We start from the raw sequence: 27081 nt of genomic DNA, 5'->3' as shown, positions 1-27081 counted from the left end.
ATGACTGCACATCCATGGAAAAAAAAGGAATTCCCTAATAGACTGAATCCCTGCTGTTTCACAGTGAGAAGCTTTCCTGCAGTATTTTCCTATAGACATGACTGGGGAGATTAACAATAGGGAAAAGAAATCAAATGAGTTTAAAGTCTTCGACTTTACAATTAGATAAATACAGGGAAAATGTTATATTATTTGGTACATAATATGTATATTGATGCAAAATCTGAGATATACTTGGTTTGCAGTTCATGTTTTTAAAAATAAAAACAAGCACCGAAAAGTGCCGTTTTCTGATATCCAGTATTGAAAAGAAATAGCTACCCTTGATAAAAAAAATATTCTGTTTTAACATACAGTGACATGCTGTTGATTAAAAAATGATATTGCTTTCCATAAGAGCTGTCAATAAGAAGCAACAGTCATCAGTATACTAATTTAAAAGAATACATTCCTTTTAGATGTATTGCAATCTCAGGGAAGTGACAGTTATAGAACTGCAAGCAATGGCATGTTTATTACAACAGCTAGCTCCAGGTTTATTACTAGAACATTGTGGAAACAAGATTGTGCTAGTCCCTGTAATAACATAATCAAATGAAATGTCATTTTAATGTGCCTTGTAAACTACTTTGTGTCTGTAACTTCAAATGTGTTTTGGAGTGTTTATCAGTGATGCCAAATCTTTTTGAAAAGGTCACATTTTCATGACAGCCACTCAAATGTGCTTGGAAAATTAGTGTGTGTTATGGGACTAGGAATGCATATAAAAAACATACCTGTCAAAACTGCCCTAGTAACAAAATATTTCCCTAATCTGAATCTTCAAACAACAAAAGTAGAAAAAAAGTACATAATATGTTATCAGCTTGCAGTGTTAAGTTCTTTAAAGAGAAAAGATAAATGGCTTTAGTGACATCTAAACTTCGAACAGCACTTCAAAGGGTATGACAAATGAAAAAGAGCAAGAAGTAAATAAGAGATTCCTATCATTCAGTAAATTATATATGATACCTACAGGAAGCAGTTACTTCTGTACAAATTTGACAGTGACTAGATGGTTTCAGCAATGATTCACAACATGCAGGTGTGAGGTTCACAAAATTATACTCTACAAGAATATTTTCTAACTCAGTGAATTTGTGATCAGATTTTAAGGTAAGAAGGAATACAAATGTCTGTGGGGAATCCAAATGACCTCTACTGTAAGATTGTTAGTAAGATGGATTGTTCCACAATGTTAAAAGTACTGATTAACTGGTAAGGAAATGAACAGATCCTGGCCTACATCTCAGGGAATGGAGGTGGTACACCTAAACTGGTGGGTCACTAACTGCTAGCTCACAAACCAGTATGTCTGAGCTTTGGTATGAAATCTATTTACATGCTTCTTTAAATATATGGCAGGGGAAAAAGGAAGGTGGTAAGACACTGAGCTGGGGAAAAGAAAATTTTTGTTATGGGATTCCTCCTTTAGTATGATTCATAGGTTAAGTACTAAGCTTGCTCCTCTTGCGAATCATTTTAGGTCATGCTAATTAAGCAATGGTGAGAATCAAATCTTGTACTCTGTGTCTATGAGGTAAACACCTTAACCATTATGCCAATACCCAACTCCTTAAAATTTTAATTTAGTGCTCAGAGACAAGCATGAAGCTATCTGCCCTTGCAGGTCATTTTAAGTTTAGCCAATTTCTCTTTAAAGGTGAGAATCAAACTCTGTAATTTGTATCTGTGAGGTAAACACCTTAACCATTATGCCAATACCCAACTCCTTAAAATTTTAATTCAGTGCTCAGAGACAAGCATGAAGCTATCTGCCCTTGCAGGTCATTTTAAGTTTAGCCAATTTCTCTTTAAAGGTGAGAATCAAACTCTGTAATTTGTGTCTATGAGGTAAACACTTTAACCATTATGCTAACCCCCAACCTCTTTCCCTTCTTTAACCATTATGCTAACCCCCAACTGACATTCTTTCTCCATCTATATTCTCAAGTCAGTTTATAGGTCATGTGACAGATCTAACATTGCCCTTTAAGCTACCGGTACCGATATGTATGCATTTATCTAGTTATTTTGTATTACAGACCTAATACATTTCTTTTGCATTAGAGGCTATTTTGTACGAGAAACACAACAAAAAAGCATCCTCACTATTTGGATAAATGTAGTAACAAAAACTGTGCAAATTAAACAACAACTTAGTCAGATAACAGAGGAGTCATATATAACTAAGATAGTAAAAGGGCAGAGTAACTAATGAAAGTAAAACTGTGGAAAGATGTTTTAATGAAAATAATTTCTTAAAATGACAGTTGCATAGGTTACAAAAGTACATTCTTCAGTGAGACAAAACCCTCATGCTCCTCTATGCAGACACATTTCTAGTTTAAACAAATAACACAAAGGTCAGTGAACCTCATAGTGGGGTGAGGGGTCTCCCTGTAGTAACTTCACTCATCTAAGTGATGCTTTGTCCAATTTTGCATTATCACACAATTGTTTACCACTCAACTTGGATTCTACCTAGTAAAATGCTTACAGTGGCATCACAACAGAACAGTTACATATAGATTACTTATATGAACTACCCATTGTAAACCCATGGAGAAAACCAGGTTAACACAATAATTTAAAACACTCACACCTGCCAACTCTCACTTAACAAGCTGCCAATTACAGCTAAATGTGAGAATAATTATTTAAATTAAACACATATCACAGCGTTTTGCCTTACTTGTTTAAATGAAATTTTTCTTCGCATTTGAGTTGCCTAAATATAGCACTGAGTACTGCATATAGCTCAGAGTATTTATTATTGTCTGCCTATCAAGTGCTGTAGACCAATACGACAAGGCTTGTGAATGAGTTAACGATCTGCAGAGAAGCTTTTAGCCAGTTGCTCGTGTCAATGAATAAATGCAATGCATTTAATAGTCTAGGTAAGGAATCACAACTTTAAACCATCTGCTGTAGGCAGACTTTCTGGACCTTGAGAACTGGCTTATTTACAACCCTGTGCTTCCTTCCATTTTGAATGATGATTCAGGCTATCATGTCAACTCCTCCCAATTTATATAAGCTCTTTGAAGTTTCCCACTTGAAGATTATTGACCTGCATCACCCTAGAAAATAAAAGGCATGTACTCACAATATCAGGTAATTTGTAAGACAGAATTCAGAAGGCGATACCTGAATGATTTCTTCTCCTGCAATCTATGGTTCAGCCTTTTTTTCCACTTCCATTCCCATCCTCATATATCTGCATGTGCCCTCTATGCTGAAAGCAACTGCATCATATGGAGAGCCACAACGGTGTGCCCAGTTACTAGGCTCATCTGTCAACTACCATTCTTTATAATCTATAACCTATAACTTATAATACTTACCCCGTACTCCAACCTTAAATCCCTCAGGTCTTCCAAAAGTCTACAAGTACTGACCATTAAATCTAACAACGCTGGTGGTGAAGCACTATATGCCAATTCCATTGGCAAATCCTGGAATGCCCTTCCAAACAACCTAAGACTTATGTCCTCTCAGTACCAATTTAAAATACATCTTAGAGCATACCTGAAATCCCAATGGTTATGCCCTTGCTCCAATCCAGACTAAGAGCTATTGTCCCTGCCTCACCTAGGCTTCTCTCAGCCTCCACCTAACCCAAAAACCCAAGAATCCACTATTTAGCCCTGTTTGTCTGGCTGTTCTAATCTGTACCTCTTTAAATCATTTATATAACTCTTGCTTCTCTTATTTGGCCTTTAAGCGTCAGTGTATTTACTTGTATTTACTTGTTTTAGCTTTATCATTGTATTTGTATTTACCAGTATTTACTTGTTTTAACTTCATCAGTGTATTTGTTAATCTAACCATGACCTTGGAGCTTTTCTCCCCGGGCCTCCACTGAAAATGGACATGTATCCAGTTGGACTAGCCCGGTCAACAAATGTAAAATAAATAAATAAAAATAAAATATAACACCAAGCAAAAATATCAACAACAATAGCCTGCACTCTTGGAGTAAAGGGATATAGCCATGACTACAGTCCAAGCAACTCAAATTAGTATAGCAGCTCAGAAGCTTGATGGCAGACATTGCCCTAAAAGGAAGTAGGGCTTTAGCTGAGTCATCAAGAGGGCAGGACAATATTCCAACAAGTCTCCTGCATCTCCTACCTGGAATGAGACGAATGTGCCCAGGAGTTTTTTTTGTTTTTTTTTAAGAGAAAAAAATAATCCAGGGCAGCAGTGTGATGCTGTCCCATGATGCTTTGATCTCTTCATCATCATCACTAAGCTAGTAAGTCTGAAGGAGGAAATTAGGTTCAGTAGATGCAGTGAAAGATTACAGATGCTGAAACTTCTAATGGTCAGCTGTGGGAAACCAAAAATGCTGCCAAAAAACCCAACATATTAACATATAAATATAACTTGACAAGCTTAAGTGTGAACTACAGTAACAGCCACTGGGTTCTAGCTCCAAGCAAATGGGGGACAGATGAAGAGTGATAAACACCCAGCGCAAAGGCCTTCCAGCTAGGTCAACTGATATGATGAGTACTTAACTATTATATAGGATACCTGGAGACATCTGCAATGGGATAAATGCTGGTAAGAATCCCAAGCAGTACTTAATATTAATTCTCCTGAAAGTCAGAGGCAAACAAAGGTCAAAAGATGAAAGGTCAGATGGTCAAATCCTTAATGCCGAAGAGGAAGACAAACTTGTAGAGTTACAGCACACATTCTTACTAAAAGTACAGATGACTCCATCACAACTGTCCACAATGAAGACATTCTTGAACCATTGTAAAGTGCTTTAATAGCAGTATTTTCCAGAAGACAGTTCACTGTCTGATGACAAGATACAATGCATTTATTCAGCCATTTTGGAAGGGTTTTCTTAGTCACTGCAAACCCTTCTTTCCCTTCCTCAGAGGACATAACAAGCTCCTTCGACTTCCTGAAATTATGCATTCCCTCATGGTAAACCCTGGGCTGGTGCTGCATGTCCAGGATGTGAAATTATGTATGTCTCCTACTTCTGCTAAAAGAACGAAAACACAGTAGACACCAGACTGGCCTAGAGTCATACCTAGAATGGCTGTCAAATGCGGTTTCACCAAAGGAACTTCTGAATGAAAAAAATAATAATACAAAGAGCATTCATTAAAATATTTAACAGTATCTTTTTGTTTGTTTGTTGATAGCAAGCTCTTTAACTCATCAAACATGCTGTTGCATCCCCTGCATCTATGCTGCTTGATATTTAACAAATCTCATAGACACTACAACTCAAAAGTAAAACGAAAAGCTCCACAGCAGCAAACTAGTCCAAGACATATTTTTAAGTGAAAGATCTAAAATCTGTAGTCTGGCAAAGTGCTGGTTGGCACCTAGATGACATTTAGGGGTAATTCTAATACAACTATCTGGTGAAAATGTCAGTTAGCCCAGGTAGACTTGCTATCTTTGTGAACACTGAATATGGTTCCATACAAATGAGAACATACAATTCTATGGTCTGTGAGAGTATGTGGGTGGTCATCAACAAAAGCATCTACCAACACATAATCATTTGAATCAAGTGCAAAGAACAATTCTTCCCATTTATGGAGACCTACAAGGCCTGCACCGTCAGTAGTTCCAAAATCACAGATGCTACCAAATGGTACCCTGACATGGGCACCAGAAGCCCGACATCCCATTACAGATTCACATGGAAGCCCTTCCCTATAAGGCTGCTGTCATGATGGCTAGCATCTTAGTAAATATTCTGGATACAGAAAACAGACAATTCAACAACCTTTTCTGCTCAAACCAGTCTCAATAACAAGAGAAATAAAGGACCTTCTCTGCAGACTTCAGATACTATCAGAAGGCATCCATTATGTCAACATCACCTTGCTGATTGGCACATTAATGCAGCAAGAATATAACTTTTTAGTGAGTTACCACTAAGAACATGGGGTATCGCATATGCGTACTAAAGTTGCTAAGATCGACAATGGAACACAAGTCTCCCAGCTCCTTCAGAACTAGGATTATGCATAGGAAGAACCCTGGCATCTTTTGGAAAGAGGGGCAGTCTTTATCAGCCCTATCAAAAGTATATTCTTGTTCTTTCAAAGAGCTCTGGAAATGACTTGATTCTGACTGTGATAGTAAGGAATATCTTCTGGATTGGCCTAAAAGAATGGAAAAAGCAATAGGAACAGGAAGATTTTACACACTCTCCACTGACATCAAATGGTCCCTTTTCTGGGGGTCCACCACTAAGATCTAATCCCAGAATGGGATGCTGGATGCATGCCTGAGCTCATCCTTAAAGGAGGAAAGCTTCAGCCACACCATTCTACAAAAGCACATACCAGAGCCTACTGTTCTATTGATAGTCTAGTTATAGTCAACATTGCAATATCCTTCTAGAAGGCATTTATTTTAAGGGTCTTAACCAACACTTCACTTACTCTGGAATCACAAAGAGCTGGAAAGCTTCTCCACTGCATGATCAGCTAAGAAGGAATTGAACCTGTACAGGTGAGACATACAGCTGAGGGATTTTAGACTCAGAGGAACAAATAAAAAAATACTCATTGATCCTTTCCAGTCCCTTAGACTCATTACCAGGCATTAAACCAGAAAGTGCCGTGGGTTCCAAGGATTTAACTAGGGACCACAAAGATCATGTAGAAGTTATCTATAGGATGCTAAAGAATAATCTTATACCAACTCTGCTGAGGTTTTGTGAAGGACAACGATTGCTTGTCGGCACAGGGCATAATATCAAAATGCTTCCAAGCTAGAAAAGTGGCACTCATAACCACAGGTTCCAAAATGAGATAAACCAGATGTCCTAGTTTTTCTTCCCTAGATACTCAATCAGATTTTCCTTCTTACTTTTATTTATTTATTATTTTGTGAGGGGAGCCAAATATCCATGAAATACTTCATTTCTCGCAAAATCTCTCGATAGGATGGGTTATCTGGAGTGAGATATGGGAGGATTCCTTCTTCTTATACCTTTTAGATTGACCTTCAGAATCCTCTTTCTGAGGCACAGAAGAGGACAACCATTTTTTCACAGTAGTTCTGTGGTGGGCAGGTATGCCCTTTCCAAATCTGAAAAGGTCAAATGAGTGACAGGTAAGTGCCTGAGACAGGGAATGGGGGATGAGTGTTTTTTTTTTTCAAATTTAATTTTTATTATTTTTCTTTAAAGTTCACCAAAGTTATCAAGCCCAAGATACAAGATACTAGTCAATAAGTTACAAAGACACACAAATGAAATGATCATGCTAACAATATCAACAGTCATACTAAATGATAGTTCCCCATATAACAGCATTGACAAATATATGGTGTGGAATTCGTTTGTAGTGAATATGGAGGGAAAGGTTATTTGGTTAGTAGCATGCGGTAGGGAACCAGGAATCTGTTATAGTTCCGGCAAAATCCAAACTATTTACAATAGATACAACAATATATACAGTATTTATTTATTTATTATTGATTTATTTATTTACATTTGTTGACCGGGAGTGTCCGACTGGATGTAGGTCCATTTTCAGCGGAGGCCCGGGGAGAAAAGCTCCACAGTTAAAATAAACAGACAGTAGTTACATTGGATTACATAGCGATTAACAATTTAACATAAGCCTTCCTACCTTACAACTCCTCCCCTTACCTCTGACGTATGCAAGGTTACTTATCTCCCTGTAGGTACCGCCATTTTTTAATTTCTGCTGTGTTTCTGAACCTAGTCGGTAGCCTACAAATCAGGGTATGTAAATGCTGGAATTATAAATCTATATTTCTGTAAATATCTCTGTCACAACTGGTTAACTGTTAATGCCTTATTTTTAAAAAACGAAGATTCAGCTTTGAAATAACTCTGGGCTTTGTAATCTCTTAGCGACAGCGTGCTTGCTCGTGCTGTATAACCAGTCAGGCTGAAATAATCACAGGGAGAAATATATCACTTTTGTAGTTATTTCTGCAGTTGAAGCATTTATATTCCTGTAGATATCTTGTAGCTACTAAGTTTTGTCTGCTAGCAAGCTGATAAGGTCTTTTGGCTCTAAATCTGTGTCTCTACTGCAATATAGGCATGGCTGAACTGTGATAGATCGCTAAACTTACTATTTTATAATCGCACAGCTATCGTGCTTTGTATAACTAAGTGTTGTGCGTATTGTTTGTTTGTTGGTGGATATTACTCGACTATTTGGATACTAACAAAGGGAAGTAGTTATATGATACAGTGAGGGGGTTTAGACTCCCTGCTGATTTGCTTATAACCGAGTGGCAGTCTGTTTGTATATGTAAATCATTTTTACACTCACTCTAGTTACTAATGAGGTAACATTGAATTACTTACTGGAGAAAAACAAGACTATGTTTAAAGTTTGTATTGTAATGCACGACTGACTAACTGAGTGAACAAGAAACAAGGGACCTAATGAAAGCCTTGTAAATGTATTGTATCTCCTTTCAGGTACTGTCCTTAATTTCTCCCCACTGGCTACATTCTACAAGTTCTACTCTTAAGAGGGTCGCTAAACCAGATTAAAACGCACAGACAAGCTCTACTCAGAGGTTCCACTTCAATATTACAAACGGCCAAGGTTAATTTTTTACCAACAGTACAGTGCAAAGAAAGTTATAAATATTCCTGTTAAAGCTAGCATACTAGGTTCAAAACACGGCAGCAAATCACCTAATCCAACCTAAACATAATAACTCACCTAGATAATCTTAGTAGAAATTAAAGAGTGAATTGTTTTATGCCTGGTGAGCTATATAGTGGGTTACTTTAAATACTTACTTTATTCACTGGCCCTTGGATTGTTTGTTGCAGAATTAACCCCGCTACGCTCGGGCTCGCTCCGCGCCCCACCCTGCCCCCATATCCCACCCGCCCCCAGTAGTCCTACATTTATACCTAATTAGCCACACCCCCACCCCTTCTCTAGCCATACATAACCACTTCTCATTTACCTCCCTCCCCCTCCCATCACTTACCAATCTAACCATCTACATTCCTTAAAGCAATGTACTATCACCCGAAGATAATGAAGTTCACCCCACCCACCATACTAAATCCAACACTAAAAACTATATCTCTCACCCTACCACTTATAATTATACTATACCTACTAACTAAATATGAAGACCACCCATACTCAGGATTCCATTACCCCAAATATCAAACTAGTACCCCCCTATCTTCACTTAGTACTAAACACATAACCTACTATCCAACCAATAAAACACCAAAATCTAATTACCAGTACCCTAACAAACCAAACCTAAAACACCCCAAATCCAAATATGGTCAAAAACTATTACTTAAACTCATGAAACTACTAGATTATCTAAGAAAAAACATTACTAAAGATGGAGACATCCACCCTAACCCAGGCCCTTCGTCAGCCACAAACTCTGATAGCCCACCTGTATCTCTTAGGTCAACCAACTCCCTCCAAATTTGCCACTTAAATATAAGAAGCCTAAACAATAAAGTACACAACCTACATGCTCTTTTAGCAACGTACCTCCCTGACATAATGTGTCTAACAGAAACCTGGCTAAAACCAGGGACCAAAGATAATGAGATCTTACCACCTGGCTACAATATATGTAGGGCCGACCGTACAAAGAAAAAGGGAGGTGGTATTGCCGTGCTTTACAAAAGCACACTTAACGTCAATTTTAATCCCATTCAACCACCCCAGATCTCTAATGTTGAAATATTAGCTCTAAAACTACAACTAAATAAGAAAAAAAGTATAAATCTAATTGTGATCTACATCCCCCTGGGAAAAACTCTGACACACTGGAGAACATTCTTAACTGGCTAGCTAACAACTACCCTCAAGAAACCATTATTCTGGGTGATGTTAACATTGACTGGAAGCTATGTTCCTCAGAGTCCAACCCCACCCATATAAATCTCCATGGATTCTCACAGACCATATCTTCCCCCACCAGAATAGGGAATTCGAATCAAAAAGAGAGTATCCTGGATTGGATACTTATAAACAGTCACCCCCATATGTACATGTCTGGGACCCTTCCAAATGACCTTAGTGATCACCTTATCACATACATAAGGAAAAATAAAGCAGTAAGCTTCAATCTACCCATGTATAGGTCAGTTAGAAGCAAGAAACATTTTGACCTCACAAAATTTCAAATGGAACTCAAATCCTGTAATTGGTCAACTCTTAAATATCTCCCTCTAGAGGAGGCAGTAACAAATTTTAATACCACATTTCTAACCATACTTGATTCTCACGCCCCAAAAAGACTAATCAAAACTAAAACACAAATAGCACCTTGGCTAACAAATGACTCCAAATCCAAAATCAAACTTAGAAACAAAACTTGGGACAAATGGCGCACAACCAAGTCACCCCTAGACCGTATTAAATTCCAGCAGCAAAGAAATGAGACAAAAAAAGCCATATCACTTGACAAAAAAAAATATTACTGCCAACTACAATATAAACACCAAAACAACCCTCAAAAGTTCTGGGCAGGTTTAAATAATCTTCTCCACCCAGGTAAATCCTCCACTCCTACCCCAGGAATGCTATGTGATAAAAACCCAGAAGAAGTAGCTAATACCTTTAATACTTTCTTCACTAACATTATCCAATCCTTAGCTAACCAACTATCCGCCACCAGCTCCCCAATAACAGATTCCATCCCTAAGACTATATCCTCCAACCTCCAACCTGTCTCCACTTCCTTTATACGGTCCTTACTGAAGAAGCTAAAGCCAACTACCCTCTCTGCAGACCTTCTCCCAGCCGAATATTCGCAAAAAGCTGCAGATGTCATAGCTTACCCCATCTCAATCCTAATTAACAGAACCATAACTGAATCCACAATCCCCTCAATATGGAAAATATCCTATGTAATTCCACTCCACAAAGGTACCTCATCCACAGAACTATCAAATTATAGGCCAATAGCCATATTGTCACCACTGGCCAAAATCATGGAAAAGTGTGTACACAAACAACTTTTATACTATCTTATCCAGAACAATCTACTAACCAGTTCACAACATGGTTTCAGACCCAACCACAGTACAACTACTGCCCTCCTCTCTTTTACTGACACAATAAACCATAACCGGAATAACAAAAAAATATCCTCAGCTCTCTTTCTGGACCTATCAAAGGCCTTTGATATGGTTAACCACCGACTACTTCATCACACTCTGAAAACTCTCTACCTAGACAACCAAACACTGGATTGGTTTCATGCCTATCTCTCTGATAGGCAATAAGCTGTACTCTGGCAAAATAAGCTCTCCAGCCTCTTACCAAATACCATAGGTGTTCCTCAAGGTTCGATATTGGGACCTCTTCTCTTTTCAGTCTTTATTAATGACCTCTACACAGCCATCCCTGAGGCCACCTGTATTCAATATGCAGATGATTCGACATTAGTTTGTTCCGATACATCTCCAGTTAACCTTATATCCACAACCCAATGCATTTTTACTGCAGTAGAGAACTGGCTATTAGGACGTCAACTGATCCTGAATCCAAACAAAACCAAACTATTACTCTTCCATCCAACCCAAAAACCCACTCCCATATCCTTCACTATACAATCCAACAATGGGACTATTATCTCCCCAGACTCCTATACTAAACTATTAGGAGTTACCATTGATAATAAACTTAGATTCGACATGCACATTAACCAAACTATTAAAACCGTTAATAAGAAACTTGGGTCACTATATAGAATAAAATCCTTCCTAACTCCAATTGCAAAAGTGACCATTGCCCGCTCACATCTTCTCTCTACCCTTCTATATGCCTCCCCCATATTTACTAACCTTAACAAATCTGACCTAAATAAACTCTCATGTTGTTATAATAATATTGCCAGATTTGCAACTGGCATGCCCTATAGAACACATCACTGTATTAACCTACGAAACCTCGGTTGGATAGAATTACCAAACCTTCTCCAGCAGAACCAACTCATAGAAGCATTTAAAATTCTCAAGCAACCTGACAACACTCCTGCACTGAAAAATTTAATAATACCTTATACCAATCTCAACAGTCTACGCTCAGCAAACAGGCTACTTGTACAAACAGTCAAATCCTGTAACTCAGGGGGTGATAAACTGTTTGCCAACACCATTGGAAAAATATGGAACTCCCTTCCTTTCAACCTCACTCTTACTACCTCCCTAACCCAATTCAAAAAGGGTCTAAAATACCATTTTAAGTCACATTGGCTTTGCCAATGCTCAAACCCAGATTAATCTCCTCTTCAGTAAGGCAAGTTCATTTTTTTTTTTCTACAGGACTATCCAAATATAAAAACTTTAGACTTTTTCTCAATTGACCTGACCCCATATTTCCTTGTGAATTTTTCTGTTCATATATGGAAGCCCTTAAATCTTTGCTAAAAGGATTACCCAGGATAGAAAATGTTATGTTGTAGTCTGTGTTTGTTACTCCTAAGACATTTTTTTATAATACATATATTTCATGTCTTTTCCACTTTTGTATTAATTACTAAATGAAACAATATGTATCTATGTAACATGTATGTAACTTACTGTCAATGTGGAGCTTTTCTCCCCGGGCCTCCGCTGAAAATGGACATGTATCCAGTCGGACCATCCCGGTCAACAAATGCAAAATAAAAATAAATAAAATTAATTACAAACACATTTACAGGTGAAGAAAATAGTACATCAGTAGACAACTAGAATCTTTATCTGCGAAGTACATAACAGACATTAACAAATGTTACAATAAGAAGTTCCTGCTGTATAAAAAGTACTAGGCTTATGAGCATCTGAGCTTGCTATAATCAAGGTAGTTAGTGGGGTGAAAAGAAAGGTAGTGGTTGGATGGGGTGGGTGATATTAGAGTGGGAGTTGCAAGGGCATGGCCAGCATGTTTTTAGGTGGGCATTTAGTAAAGTTTTGAAGTGGGTGCATGATGGTATGGAGGTAATTGTGGGTAGGAGGGAGTTCCATAATTTGGCTATGGCGCAAGAGAATAGTGCTTCACCAGCAGAGTTATTGGCTTTAGTGATCTGCGAGTGATTTTTGTTGCTGGATCTTAGTGGTCTGGTGGTGCGATAGGTAGCATCTTGAATTTACAACATGGATGCCACTTTGAGATGAGTTAAGGGGTGTTTGCAGTGTCTAACATCTAGTTAGGAGTGGAAAAGTTGGGTTTGAACTTTAGTTTATCAACGGTCTTCATAAAGACCTGATGATAGCAGCGATCCATGCTCTCACATTGTTCACATGACGCTAGATCCTACCATCTGCTAAATATGTGTTTGATGTCCATCCTGGACTGTTGTGTGAGTCTTGCTAATATGGAAGAATACCAGATGCCATTAAGCCTTGCTAATCTTGGAGAAAGAGTCTTCAATGTTAACAGCAAGTATGGGCTGGTAGATTCAAGGAACCATTCCTCAGTTGTGTGACCACTGTATGAATGTTCTGGATGCAAAACCATTGGATGGACAATATTGACAACCTGGGTTGTATTCCCTCCTACACATACAAGGTTAATTTTAGGGACACCTTGCACACCTTCTCATCTTCCACTGAAACAGAAGACAGGTATGAGCCATAATCCTTGCTTGGTGAAGGGAAGTTTGCGACTTACAAGAACCACAAGGCCCATATACATGGATGCACATATCTCAGACGGATGCTACTGATGCCCACCCTTTTTATCATTTTCATTCTTACAGAATTCAAGCAAATGCTCTGTGATTATGTACTATACTACATACTATGTAAGGGCTATCCAGCTGACTCCTGTGATACATTCTTAAAAACATTCACTTGCAATATATAAGTAAGGCATATTTCTCCTCTCTCCTGGAGGTTTGGGTGGCTAGATTACAGGACTGTCACTTATAGCTAAGCGTGACATTGTTTTCCTCCTCTGAGCAGCACAGGCAATGCAGGTCTGTATAAAGCTTCATAACCTTGTGAAGAACAGTTCAGCAAACATGGGAAAATATTCACGATGAACAGTAGAATCAAGAAAAAAGAACTGATGAGAATGGGGCTGTGTACGTTTTTCGATCTGAGGTCTGCTGCCATTGCATGCATCCCCAGTGGGAGTAAACGCCACCAAATACAGGAAGCGAAAAACAAAGATAAAAGCTGAGAACTGCAGTAGAGGATATCCCAACAGTTACCCCATTTTAGAGGTCTCTAACACTAGATTTTTATTTTTCATCTAGATTCGTGCCCCAGCACAGCAGTCACTTTGGTCTTCTCTCTGTTAACTGATAAAGGCATAATCATTTTCTGTACCTCCAAGACAGTCCTCCAACCCAACTGGTAATAGTACCAGAGAAAAGGTCATTCATCCCTTGCAGTTACCCTTCTGCACCACCTGTTTTAATCATCTGGTGAACTGTTCTTCAGTAGCTGGCCAAAGAAGTATCCCTGCATCTGACTCACGCTTAGCTTTCCCATTTTTGTCTTTCCTATTTGGCCAACACTACTCAGCTTTGGGTCCTTACAACTCCTTACACTTCTGTATCAACATCCTAGTTCCGCATTCAGCCTATAAATAATCCACCCTGTCCTTCAGACAAAAGGCTTCAAGTTATTGATCTATGAAGTTCTCCTTAGAACAATTTAATCACACATCATATGTTCCGGCTCATGTACACATGTATCTGTTGGTTATTTTCCATAGTTCAAGTTCTTCTTAAAAGTGCATTTAAACTCAGAAATTCTAGTCACTACCCTAAGCAATGTTCAGTTGTCATATCTCTTCATTCCAGTCTAACTGCACTATATATTAAATGCCTTCTTTTTGTCACCATAATATACTGCTCTTTATATACAGTCTGTTAGTCATAACAGAGCAAGCCCTGCATTCTTCTGAGCATTGCAATTAACTCCTCAATGCCATCCCCCTCTGACGGCACACGTTACGCAAAAAGCAATGTAGAAAGACTATGGATATTCCAGAATTCATAAATCAGCAGTACTAGTGAAGCATTCCGTAATGCAATTGGATGTTTCTAAAACTTTCTGTGTTTTAAGAAATGGGGGTAATGTGCCTACGTATCAATTTAAACTAGTTGTATTTAGGTGCAATAACAGTTAGTTTAGGTGGATATCTAGCCCCACTCTGTGAAACATGGAAAGAAAAAAAACTTCTACCAAATTACAGTGCGTAGCTCTTTGCCAGAGCTACTCATTTATGAATGCCATTTGCACTGCATGTATTTGGACCAGTATCTGAAGCACTGCTGCATCACATTCTATGCTCATGTCATCCATTGCTTCTAGCAGCAACAATAATTTGCACCTCATCTTCAGTTATGCTCTCTGCCACAGAATAACCTGGAAACTATGACTCAAATGAACACAAAATATATGACCAAACAAGTCAGGTCAGGAAAGCAGTGCAATAAGATGGGTCAAATGAGAGTGCTAGCAACAATGACCAAAGCCAGTGCAACCTGTCCTACATCTAAAACTTGTGGCACTGTATCTGTCCTTGTTATGACCATGTAGCACATTTCTTACCACATAAAGCTGGAGACAGCGTCTCGCATACGTACTTACGTAATGTCATGCAACTGTCTAGCACTGCCCAGATTTTGACAGTAGCAGAATTGTATAATTAGTTAAGCCTATAAGGAAAATAAGGTATGTATACTGTAGCCACAGACAACTTTTCACCATAAGGCGTCCACAAAAATGAATTATTGTATCTGAAACGCATAATAAAACTAAACAATCATGAATAAGTTATACAAGCCATGTAACTAGTATGCAGTGAGGCATACAGACATATTCCATGCAAGTGTATAGCTAAATTTTTTGTAACTGTACACCACCTTTAAAACTGGGGTCTGTTCCCCTCACATATCACCCCCACCACTTTACAAAATAATATGTCATTTACAATATGCATCTGTGAGAATTCAAATTCAGATGTGTTCCCAGAAATTTTTTTCTGTTTGTGTGTGCCTAACTGGGGACTGAAGTGGGTAACCATCTGAAATACAGAGACTGAATGGCTGACAAATGGAAGTCCAACATGGCTACTTCTTGGAATATTCCCTTTTTTCTAAGGTATGACCATCTCAAAATTGGTAGTTCAGGAGCCCCCTACATCAGAGACTGCAGGAAGTATGTCATCTATAAATAATAAGTTTAACGGAGAAGAGCAATGTTCCATATTCACTCATCTCCTGCATTTTCAGTCTTTTTTTTTGGTATGTCTGCACTCAGTGTTACATTAGAGAATGTCCATGGTGGTGCAGCTAGATAGTACATTACATCACCTATAAAGCAACTAAGACACAAAACCGAATATGACTATCACTCATCATCTACACTTTGCTCTCAGTCAAGAAAAAATAGGCACATTGAAAGAGTGTCATTACTGTGAAAGATAACCTTATTTTGTTCAGGTGCTAGTGTACCTTGCAGCCCTGATATAATTACACAACATGAAAAAACACAAATTCATTGTCATGCACAACTCTATAAAGATCTGAAAATGCGTGTTAGCAACACAGTTGCAAAACACACCTGGGTCATCCCAGATGGACACTTTATGGGCATGCTGCATATTAGCTCGAACACAACACAGTCAGTAAGTGATGAGTCTGATCCACCAGACAGAGTAGCAAGAAGCACCTCCATTCCTTCAATAGTGGTTCAACTGACAGCTGATTTTTCTGCAACAAAATCTCATTCTCCCAATATGTTCAGCAGTCAAATGACAACAGCAGCTGACCCCACTCCTGAGACATGACCAAGGTACTTTTTTAAACAGCTGAATTTCACTATACAAACATCAACATGTTTTAGCACAGCACCTTTACATGCTACCTTTCAACATCCACCTTTACATGCTACATTTCAACATTCATATGAAGTGTGTCTCTAGTTATCTTTCTCATTAAGTTTAGAATACTTGCCTTGCTTTCTCAGAGTAGCTCATTCTCAGGTTAGAATGTGTATTGAGTCACTGAAAAGCTATTTCTAGAGAAACTCTGCAGAAGTTACAGTGACTTTCCAATTAGTGGTCTACATATTCTGTAGTGTGAAAAGGGTCTATGCAGTCACCAGGTATACCATACAGCTTTTGTAGTGTGAAAAGGGTCTATGCAGCTACCAGGTATATCATAATGCTTCTGTAGTGTGACAAGGGTCTATGCAGCCACCAGGTATATCATGCAGCTTCTGTAGTGTGAAATGGGTCTATGCAGTCACAAGGTATATCATATAGCTTCTGTAGTGTGAAAAGGGTCTATGCAGTCACCAGTTATATAATAAAGATGAGGGCCTCTGAGCATGACGAGTACACAGATGAGGGTTTATCTCATATCTGAAGTGCTACAGCCAGAGACAGAGTCTAGTGTACATACTTTACCTAGTGTTATGCACCCAAATCAGCACCTGCAGTGTGCATTATGCACATGTGGGTGCATCAATGACAAAAAAGGGTCACTGGTTTCATGTTATACATCTGCAAGCAACAGAGATGCTAAAGACCAGTGTCTATCAAAATGTTCAAGAAAATCCTCAGCATTCTCATTTTCTGCCATCTCATGCACCTCAGTACCATATTTCAACAAGTGTAATGTTCACACAGGCCATGTTGCACCCTCCTCCAAAGTTTCCTACTGTTTTGCCCTATGTTGCTTGACAGTTCTTGAAATGTAAAATGGGCATGACTGCAAGATACCAGCCATTATTCTTTAATATGACCACCTGCAGTATGGCCATGGTTTCTAATGGCACTGAGTTTGGCCAGAATCCCCAGTGGTGTTGCATGGAATCCAAAATCTTCCTGTATTTGTTGCACAGGGACCACCACCAGCAGCTGCCTGGGGACTTGTATGGTCCCCAGAATAATGCAGATGCCTGGAACTGTCCACCAGGGCCACTACTGATGTTTACAGACATACCTCGCTCTGGCAAGCAATGCAATCACCACTATAGTGACCTGCAGAGGCACCATCAAGACCTTCTTAGCCAATGGGAAGAAGAAGCCAGAGTGAGAGCAACTGAGATGTACTTGTAAGTATGAGTTTTAGTTGTAGTTGTACCATTGGAGAAATACATTAACTATTTGTCACATTTTCCACAGCTCAGGAGACTACTTCAGAGGAGAGTCTCCTATACCAGAGGATGATCTAATGTTTTTCCAAGTGCAGGGGTGAGAACACCATTCAACTGACATATATAGTTAAGTGTGTAAAATTCAGTGCAATACTTACTTGCCAGACAAGTTTACTATAGGAAACGGTTCACACTGTTTTGTTAATGACCTGTATGCAGCTTAGATAGTATGGCACTTTATGATGTCAGGTAATATGTGACATCACCAGTTCAGTTTATGTCTTTGCACATATGTCAGGGGTATAATAGGTGGTGCACACAATAAGCCAGTAGGATATATACCACCTGACATGTACAACTGCAGCACTTCACAGGTAGAACAGCTGGAATATACCAGGCAGCCATATGCAGTTAAATGATTCAGGTGGTATATAACTGCAGTACTTCATAGGTAGAAAGCCTGGAATACACTATGCAGTCATATGCAGTTCATTAATACAAGTTCTAATATTATATATTAATTAATATTAATATAATATGAACTGAGTCAGTAGAAACTGCCTCAATTTGTACAAGAACCCAGTTACTAGTCTCATCTAATACTTAGTGCAATATTCACCATTCCTGTAATTTATAGGCCATCTAGGGCAGTAGCAATGCAGTACAATATCTCTTCTTTCAGTACAATACATGCAAATTCATAAATTAACCATAGTGCAATACTGTAAGGTCCATAGTGTGATACTCTAATGTTCACAGTGCAATACTCAATGTCTCTTTCTGTGCAAGGATCAGTGCAATGTCTTAAGCAAGTACCTGTGCAATTCTAAAGTCTCATGCAAGCAAGTGTTCAGTTCAAAAAGTGTTAAAATGTGTTTCTAATTATGTGCAATATTAGTCTGTCTGCTTGTATGTCTGTGATATAATAGCCAGGTGTTACATGTGTAAATGTCTGTGAAAATAGTCTATATGTTGTTTGCACATTGAGTCTAGAGATACAGAATTTTGTTCAGTTTCTGCACTTGTGTGATTTCTGAATGACAACAAAGTTTACTTTGACTTTGACTAATATTTCATATGTTTAGTATGTTTACATAGCACATACTAGCATATCAGTGGGTTCCCATCAGTTAGTTGTGCTTCTCCCTGGGTTTTGCAAAGTTATAGATAATGTAGTCATCACTACATAATTTCCTTTATATGTTCAATTCCTATTTCATTTCATGCAATGTCCCCCTGCTACTCCCCTTGCTCTTTGTCACCATCATTACTTTATCATTTATTTTGTTCTGTTATGTTATCTCCTTTAATTCTGCATTTCTGTACAGCAGCTGTCGCCCTACAACACCTGAGTCAGTGCCAGCTAGGTTCACCTTCCCAATGCCTTCCCAGGGGGAAATGATAGGATCTCCTCCCCTCCCCTTGAATAGGCTTCACTGCCTAAGAGCACAGTTGTTCCTGTCAGTGGTTCTGCCAGGGGTCTGTCATTTGTCACCAACAAGCAGCTCACAGAACTGGGTTGAGGGGGGTGGACCAATGTACTGAAGCCTGCATCAGCCTCCTGGAAAGACTCCTCTATGATTTGCAGTTTCACAATTCTGCCCATTACTGGCACCACCATCTAAGGCAGGACCCGGAGGTAAGGGAACACATACATGTCTGACCTCCCACTGGGGATGACACTGGCAAGGATGTCTACAGGATGATACTTACCCTATTGTTCTCCTCCCTTTTGTGTTTTTGCCCTTCCCTGTTTGTTGCCCAATCCTCCTCACCACTATTGTCTTATCTTTGTATACGTGCTTTCCATAAGTCCACTGTCCCGGCTTCAGTGAATCAGCACTCCCTTGTCAGTCTTGACTGTATTCTATGTTTGTGAGTTTGCTGCTGCTACCTACCCTAACCCTCTTACCATATCTTATTTTCCCTTGTATCCTTCCCCACCTTCCTTCTTTGTGAAGAGAAAATGGGCGCTTTCCCACCAAAAATTGCCCTTCCTTTCCCTCCTCCATCATATTCATCCCTTCTCCGTTTTCCTTATGTGTTTCCCTCTGCATGCTTTCCCCTTTCTCCTATTGTCTTTTGCTCACATCTTCATCACGTCATCTGGTCAAAAATAAATTTAAAGTGTGCAGTGAGCACTTTAAAGCTGATAGCTGCTCTACTCATCTTGGCACTTTTTATGCATGAGGCGTAGGTACTCTGTTTGCGCTTCTACTTGTCGCATTATACAGCCAGTATTGTGGTCTTCTCATGGTCTCTGTAGGCATTGTTCTTGCCACAGATGGGTTTACTCATTTTGTGCTGCTTGAGCTCCAAGATTTTGCATTGCTAATTGAGAATGAGCTCCATCCCTCACTGAGCAGACAGTTCACCTCTATTGCAATGAGCATGTTTATGAATCCCAGGGATGGTTTAAATACATACTTTTTTCACAGTTTACTAATGTATCAGGAATATAAAACAGTAAACAAAATTACTGGCTGATTAAATAAAACATACACATTTCACTGACACAATTGCAAAATATTCTAACAATGACACCAAAATGACACCAAAAAATCCATGTGTGAAAAGCAGACAAGACATCAAATTATATGTCATGCATATGTTTAGTAACAGTATCAGTAAAAAGAAATTAACTAGATGACAATATTTGTATTATACACAACTTTAGATGTTACAGGCACACATTTAAGCTAATTATTCTATATAAGAATCACAATTCTGCCATTTGCTGTTGTTACTTATCACATACTGAACACAGATTGGTCTATTTCACCAAAGAAAAAAATAAATAAAATAATGATTTTCAAGTAACACTGCAAAAAAAAGTTCATTTGAAATCTAATCATGTTTAAAAGCATTCTTTTCACTACACTATCAACATTATTTGCAGTTTTAATATTACTCTTTGTTAAGCATGCCAAACATACCCTGTAAACCTAGTACTGACTCCAGAACCTATATTTCTTTTAATGTTTTTCTTTGAAAGCTTAGCGGTGCTGCAGATCACACTAAATGTGATTATAATGCAATACAGTCTGGAAGGGATACAGGCCATTTGCAAGTGCTGCACAACTATTTTAAAAGGCTACCATTAGACCACATATTTTACAGTAATTTAAAGAAGTTCTAAAACCGGGGGACAGTTGCTGACAACTAAACCAAAATAAAAGATGGAAGCTTCATTTTGAGGATTGCAAAAGTACTGGCATCTAACAAACTTTTTCAATAAATACTGTAAAACATTTTGTCTGCTGTATACATCAAGTGCTAATGCTGTATGCATCAACTGATAATATGTCCCTATCAACACCAGAAATCAGTTAGAAGCTTTTAAGTCTTTCATTCCACGAGCCACAAACTTGCAGATGACTATACTTTCTTATGCATCACTCCATCACTTTATGAATCCATGTATACAGACAGAAAGGAACACAAAAAACAGGTACATGGAATTTGTTCATTTCCCTGAAAAAGGTACAGGAATCCCAGTTGTGAGAACAAGTATGTGAAAAAGCCTCTATTCCCATTTCAAAGTCATCAGTTAATGCAGAAATGAAAAGTCGTTCTTTGTGAAAAGATAAGTGCTTTCCTTTTCTCCAAACCGTGGCAACTTTGGAGTTCATTCTCATATTTACAAGGGTGTCTGAAGATGAAGAGGTAAAAAATGTCTTCATTGTGATCCTGTGTATGCATGTTGATGAATTAGTGATGCAAACCTGATCATTTGTTCAAAATTTGTTTCTAGGTTTTAGACACACAATTATAGTTGACAAAAGGCTGCAGCTCCTGCAGGAGCCAGAATAAAACATGTAAGCATGCCTACGACAACATAACGAAATGACCACAAAGGCCAATGTACTCCTTGTTTTATTAAAGCACAGAAACACTCCCTAGCATCTCGCCCCAAAAGCACTAAGGAGTGTTTCTGTGCATTAATAAAACAAGGAGTACATTGGCCTTTGTGGTCGTTTCTTTATTTTGGCTTTGTTTTTAGGTGGATTTTTTATGGCTATGACAACAGCCTACAAATAGCACTTAAACTGTTTGTTTGTTTGTCATCTGTTAACTGAATAGCCTACTGTTAAAGGAATAGCCTACTTATAATAAAGGCCCAGGGAGAAAAAGTTCAAAATATTTATAATGGAGATTTGTTTTTCATACAAAATGGAACCGGCAAATAATACTGCACCTCTTATTTCTTTGTCTTCTCTCGCTAGAGGAACCCTGAACTATTATAAAGCAAGTCTAGTGTCAGAAAAAGAAAAGTCCCTTTTCATATATTCCCACCTTCTTCGATGTATGTAAAGTCTGAAAGTAATCCCCATATACTGGGAAAATCTGTTTCTTTCCACATTGTAAAACAGGAGAAAAACAAAATACACTGTAAATCATGTTTACTCGTACTTCCATTAGCCTGTGAAACGTAAACAGTCATTCATTCAAACATTGTCCAGTACCAATGTTATGCTATTTAGGGTCTCAGGAGGGCTGCAGCCTAACATCATAGCACTCATCAGGTGTAATGCAGAGAATTAATCCTTGACAGGATGCCAAGACCATCAGATGAAGCATAAAATATACCTAATGGCAGTTCAGAGGATTACCAGTTCATTTACTGCAGCTCTTTGGGATGTGAAAAAAATCAAAGAACCTGTTAAAAGTCAATAGGGAGAAGAGAACCCAAAGCTGCAAAGTGCCTATGCTAACCATTGGACATCTGTGCCACAGTTCTCTTACTAAGGGCCATATTCAGAAAGCATGATGCATCTTCTTACCTTTCAGATAATACTAGAAGGACCGAGTGTTCTCAATTCTAGTCTTTCTTTTACATTTACTTGTATATTATACCTGAGTCCTACCAAAATAATAATACAAATACTACTAATAATAATAATAATAATAATTCAACTGTACCCAACATGCATTTGTCATATTTCTTTGCATAAGTTTCTAATTCTGAATCACAAAAGAACTCATTGACAGCTGGTCTATTTTGCTGCAAGAAATACAGAATGCTCAAATGTACACTGGAAAGTCACTCGCACGTGCATACACACACAGACACACACACACACACACACACACACACACACGCACACACAGTGTGTGTGTGTGTGTGTGTGTGTGTGTGTGTGTGTGTTTAGGCTAGCAGGACACATGTAGATAATGTTGTGTTCCTCATGTCTCACGTAAGAATATGTTTCAGTTAAACAAGCTGTACTAGGTTACCTCATAAGATAAAAATAAACAAAAGTATTGCTCACTTGACTGTCTTAAAACTGGATACATAAAGTTGCATCAGCCACAGAGCACAGCACACATATTTCACCTTCTGCTGGCTACTCTACTTTTTTAACCTAAAAGCAGAACCTCCAAATGAAGACATTTCTTAAGAGAAACTTAATAAAAATGGAATGTTGAGCAGTAAGCTTTTCTATAATTTAATTTCTTTCCTTTTCACCTTCTTAGTTACATCTGTAAGCTAAGTGTTTGAAATAAACAGCTGCAGAAATAAACAATCACTTAAATATTGTGTGTCATATCTGATTCATAGAGTTAATACCGTCCAGGGTAGCAGTTTAACACTAACTTGTGCCAGCCTTTTTCTTGTAATACAAACTACCACTATTCTCCAAAAGCTAAACAAAAAAAAACAAAAAAAAAACCAAAATGCAGATGGCATGCTAATACAAATAAGTCTCTTCATTACAGCCACTCTGTTATACTAGCTGGAGCAACTTTATTAAAACAAAACACTTCACTGCCTTGATAATCTGAAATCGTTGACAATTTCCAGTACAGGTTCTGAAATTAGATAGTTGACAGAAGTACATGAAATAATATAATGTACATTGTTACTGTTACTTTAACACTTTAATTGTAAATAAGGTCAGTAACTCTTCTGTCTCCAAGTGTTTGAATGTTGCCAAAAAGCACGCGCAGTACTTCAAATGTAATTCTTTTGCCTTCGCGTAAGGCAATTAACATTTAAGGACATAAGTAACTCATCAGACTTAACAGTTTGAACTAACACACAATAGCAAACATTTTGCAAGTATTAAAAACTGAACGATAAATGCATGATCATATAGCCAGTACAGGCTGGTGACAAAATTCACAGACAGGAAATCGCAAGTAGTTTAAAACCCCGCTATCCCCAAAGGCAACATCAGTGTGTACTCTGATGCAGCCTTCTGAATCTTGCTTGATTTGAAATGCTGGTTAAAATTAGAAAAGCAAGAAAAATAAAGGAAAATAGTTTTAAATAACACAAATGTCTGAATAACAAGACAGGCGCCAGAAATGTACCACTTTTCCTACACTAACAAACTGGGACCTCACCATCAGGCTACACCTGCTTTGTAGCCTGATAAAAGAATTTTCCACATAGCCTCTCCATCTTTTTCTGCATCTACCAAGTGATTACAGCTACCATAATATGGTTGATTTCTACTCTGTTCTAGGTTTTAAGTGAATTGGGCGAAATGTGTGCGTATATAAGTGTTTGGTGTACAGAAACACAAAAATTCCTCCCTTTATCAGTATCCAAATTGGAAGTTCAATACCTCTATTAAAAATATACAGATAGATCAGTAGATAGATGAATAGATATATAATTATAGATGGCTATCGATACAAATGCAAATATAGCTAAAGAGTTATATAGCTTGGATATGTATGTACATATATATATATATATATATATGTTTGTGTGTGTGTGTGTGTGTGTGTGCACGCACGCGGGCGCACACACACATACACGCACACACATACACACACACACACACACACGCACACACACGTTATAGATAATTTCGCTTTGCTACTATTTGTCTCCTATTTCAGGTATTCTGCTAGAGTTTTAACAGCTGTATTTCTACAAACTGTAAATTTGTCCTCACAAAGGGTCAACAAAAATTCTAAAAGGTATTTTAGTAATTTATCCTAATATTTCTTACCTGTTTATTGCGGTCAAAAAGACAACAGAAGAACACAATTCAATGTCCTGTCTCCCCTTTTCTTATTAATGATCAGTTACTGTGCCAATAACAGCTAGAAAAGGTGAAGTTTGTTTGAGAAGTCAGTCAGAGCATATAAGCTGGTAGGCATAGAAAGCAGCCAGCAACTGGTGTTGGTCATCTGCCTGCAGTGGATTAAATCACTTCTTCAGGCAAACAGCCTCGTATTTCTGCTGACCCATAGTATCATGGGTTTAGCAAGTACTCCCTTCTCATCAGAGTTCTTATAGGGCAATGCACTCATAGCTACAAAACAGAGGAGGGGAGACAGAAAGGAAAAAAGGCGTTAGGTACAGCTGTTCCGTGAATGGTTACTAAGCATACAATGACCTGACAGCTGTGACAAGTCACTGATCCAGAAACTCACCTACATAAAGCAGCTTATTTGTTTTCAGTGTAGCCTTTACACTCACTGGTCAGTGAATTCTAACATACAGCAAGAGCCAGGTAGTAATGTTAAATTTGAAGACCTCTTGCTAAATGTCTTAGCTTTATTTTAGGAGTATCTTCTGCCCCAGCACAGCTGCAGACTGTAGTATTACTGAATACCATTATAATAAGTCTCTTTCTGATATAAAATAAATGTACACACACACACACACACACACACACACACACACACACTAAACTACACATGTATTTGTGTCATGAGTACATGCATGCACACACACAAATACCAAAAAAAATATTAAAATGGATATACTAACATATGGCATCTATGTGGTGTGAAATCAGTTGTGAACTTTTTTCAGGTTTTGTCCAGTCCAGACTCCATATCATTGTAATTTCCTTTGTAACTATAATGGACACAAGTCCATGCTCATATCTCTTGCTTATTCGGGTTTTGTCCAGTCCAGACTCTATATCCTTGTAATTTCCTTTGTAGCTATTTAGGACACAATTTCATGTGCATATCTGTTGCTTATACAGTATTTCATGTTACAGCAGAAAGCTTAGTGCTGACTTAACATATAGGAATAGGTATTTGTTATTGCTTCAAAAATCATTTACTTCACTTCTTTTTATTTTATTTTATTCTATTTTATTTATTATAATCAAATGTTATTCCTCGGTGGAATTTACACAGGCAGGTATATACCAAGTATACCCAACATACCTTTATCATAGTATTTATGGCCTCAGTTATAAACAAAAGGAAACAGTACTGTGCCACAAGCAACATGGAACCATACTAACATGCATTAGGAACTAGTAATATGCCACAAGCACCATGGAGCCATACTAACATCCAATAGAAGCTACTAATGTGCCACAAGCACCATGGAGCCATACTAACATCCAATAGGAACTAGTAATCTGCCACAAGCACCATGGAGCCATACTAACATCCAGCAGGAACTAGTAATATGCCACAAAACCATGGAGCCATACTAACATCGAATAGGCACTAGTAATATGTCACAAGCACCATGGAGCCATACTAACATCCAATAGGAACTAGTAATCTGCCACAAGCATCATGGAGCCATACTAACATGCATTAGGAACTAGTAATATGCCACAAGCACCATGGAGCCATACTAACATCCAATAGGAACTAGTAATGTGCCACAAGCACCATGGAGCCATACTAACATCCAATAGGAACTAGTAATCTGCCACAAGCACCATGGAGCCATACTAACATCCAGCAGGAACTAGTAATATGCCACAAAACCATGGAGCCATACTAACATCGAATAGGCACTAGTAATATGTCACAAGCACCATGGAGCTATACTAACATCCAATAGGAAATAGTAATCTGCTACAAGCACCATGGAGCCATACTAACATCCAATAGGAACTAGTAATGTGCCACAAAACCATGGAGCCATACTAATATCCAATATGAACTAGTAATCTGCCACAAACACCATGGAACCATACTAACATCCAATAGGAACTAGTAATCTGCCACAAGCACCATGG

General features: G+C 38.2%; 1 protein-coding gene across 1 annotated transcript in view; it reads right to left on the bottom strand.

Moving 5' to 3' along the window:
- Positions 1 to 25364, bottom strand: part of SLC7A2 (solute carrier family 7 member 2) — a 1203198-nt gene extending 1177834 nt beyond the window's left edge. The window contains exon 1 of the mRNA XM_044062413.1: positions 25090 to 25364. The gene's annotated coding sequence lies outside the window, so the exon portion shown is untranslated. The remainder of the gene's footprint in view (positions 1 to 25089) is intronic.
- Between the last annotated feature and the right edge of the window lie 1717 nt (positions 25365 to 27081).

This window comes from Protopterus annectens, chromosome 2.part1 (assembly GCF_019279795.1).
Source record: "Protopterus annectens isolate FY-2018-M chromosome 2.part1, PAN1.0, whole genome shotgun sequence".
NCBI lineage: Eukaryota > Metazoa > Chordata > Ceratodontiformes > Protopteridae > Protopterus > Protopterus annectens.
The sequence above is the reverse complement of the archived record's forward strand: the minus strand, read 5'-3'. Positions and strand labels throughout refer to the sequence as shown.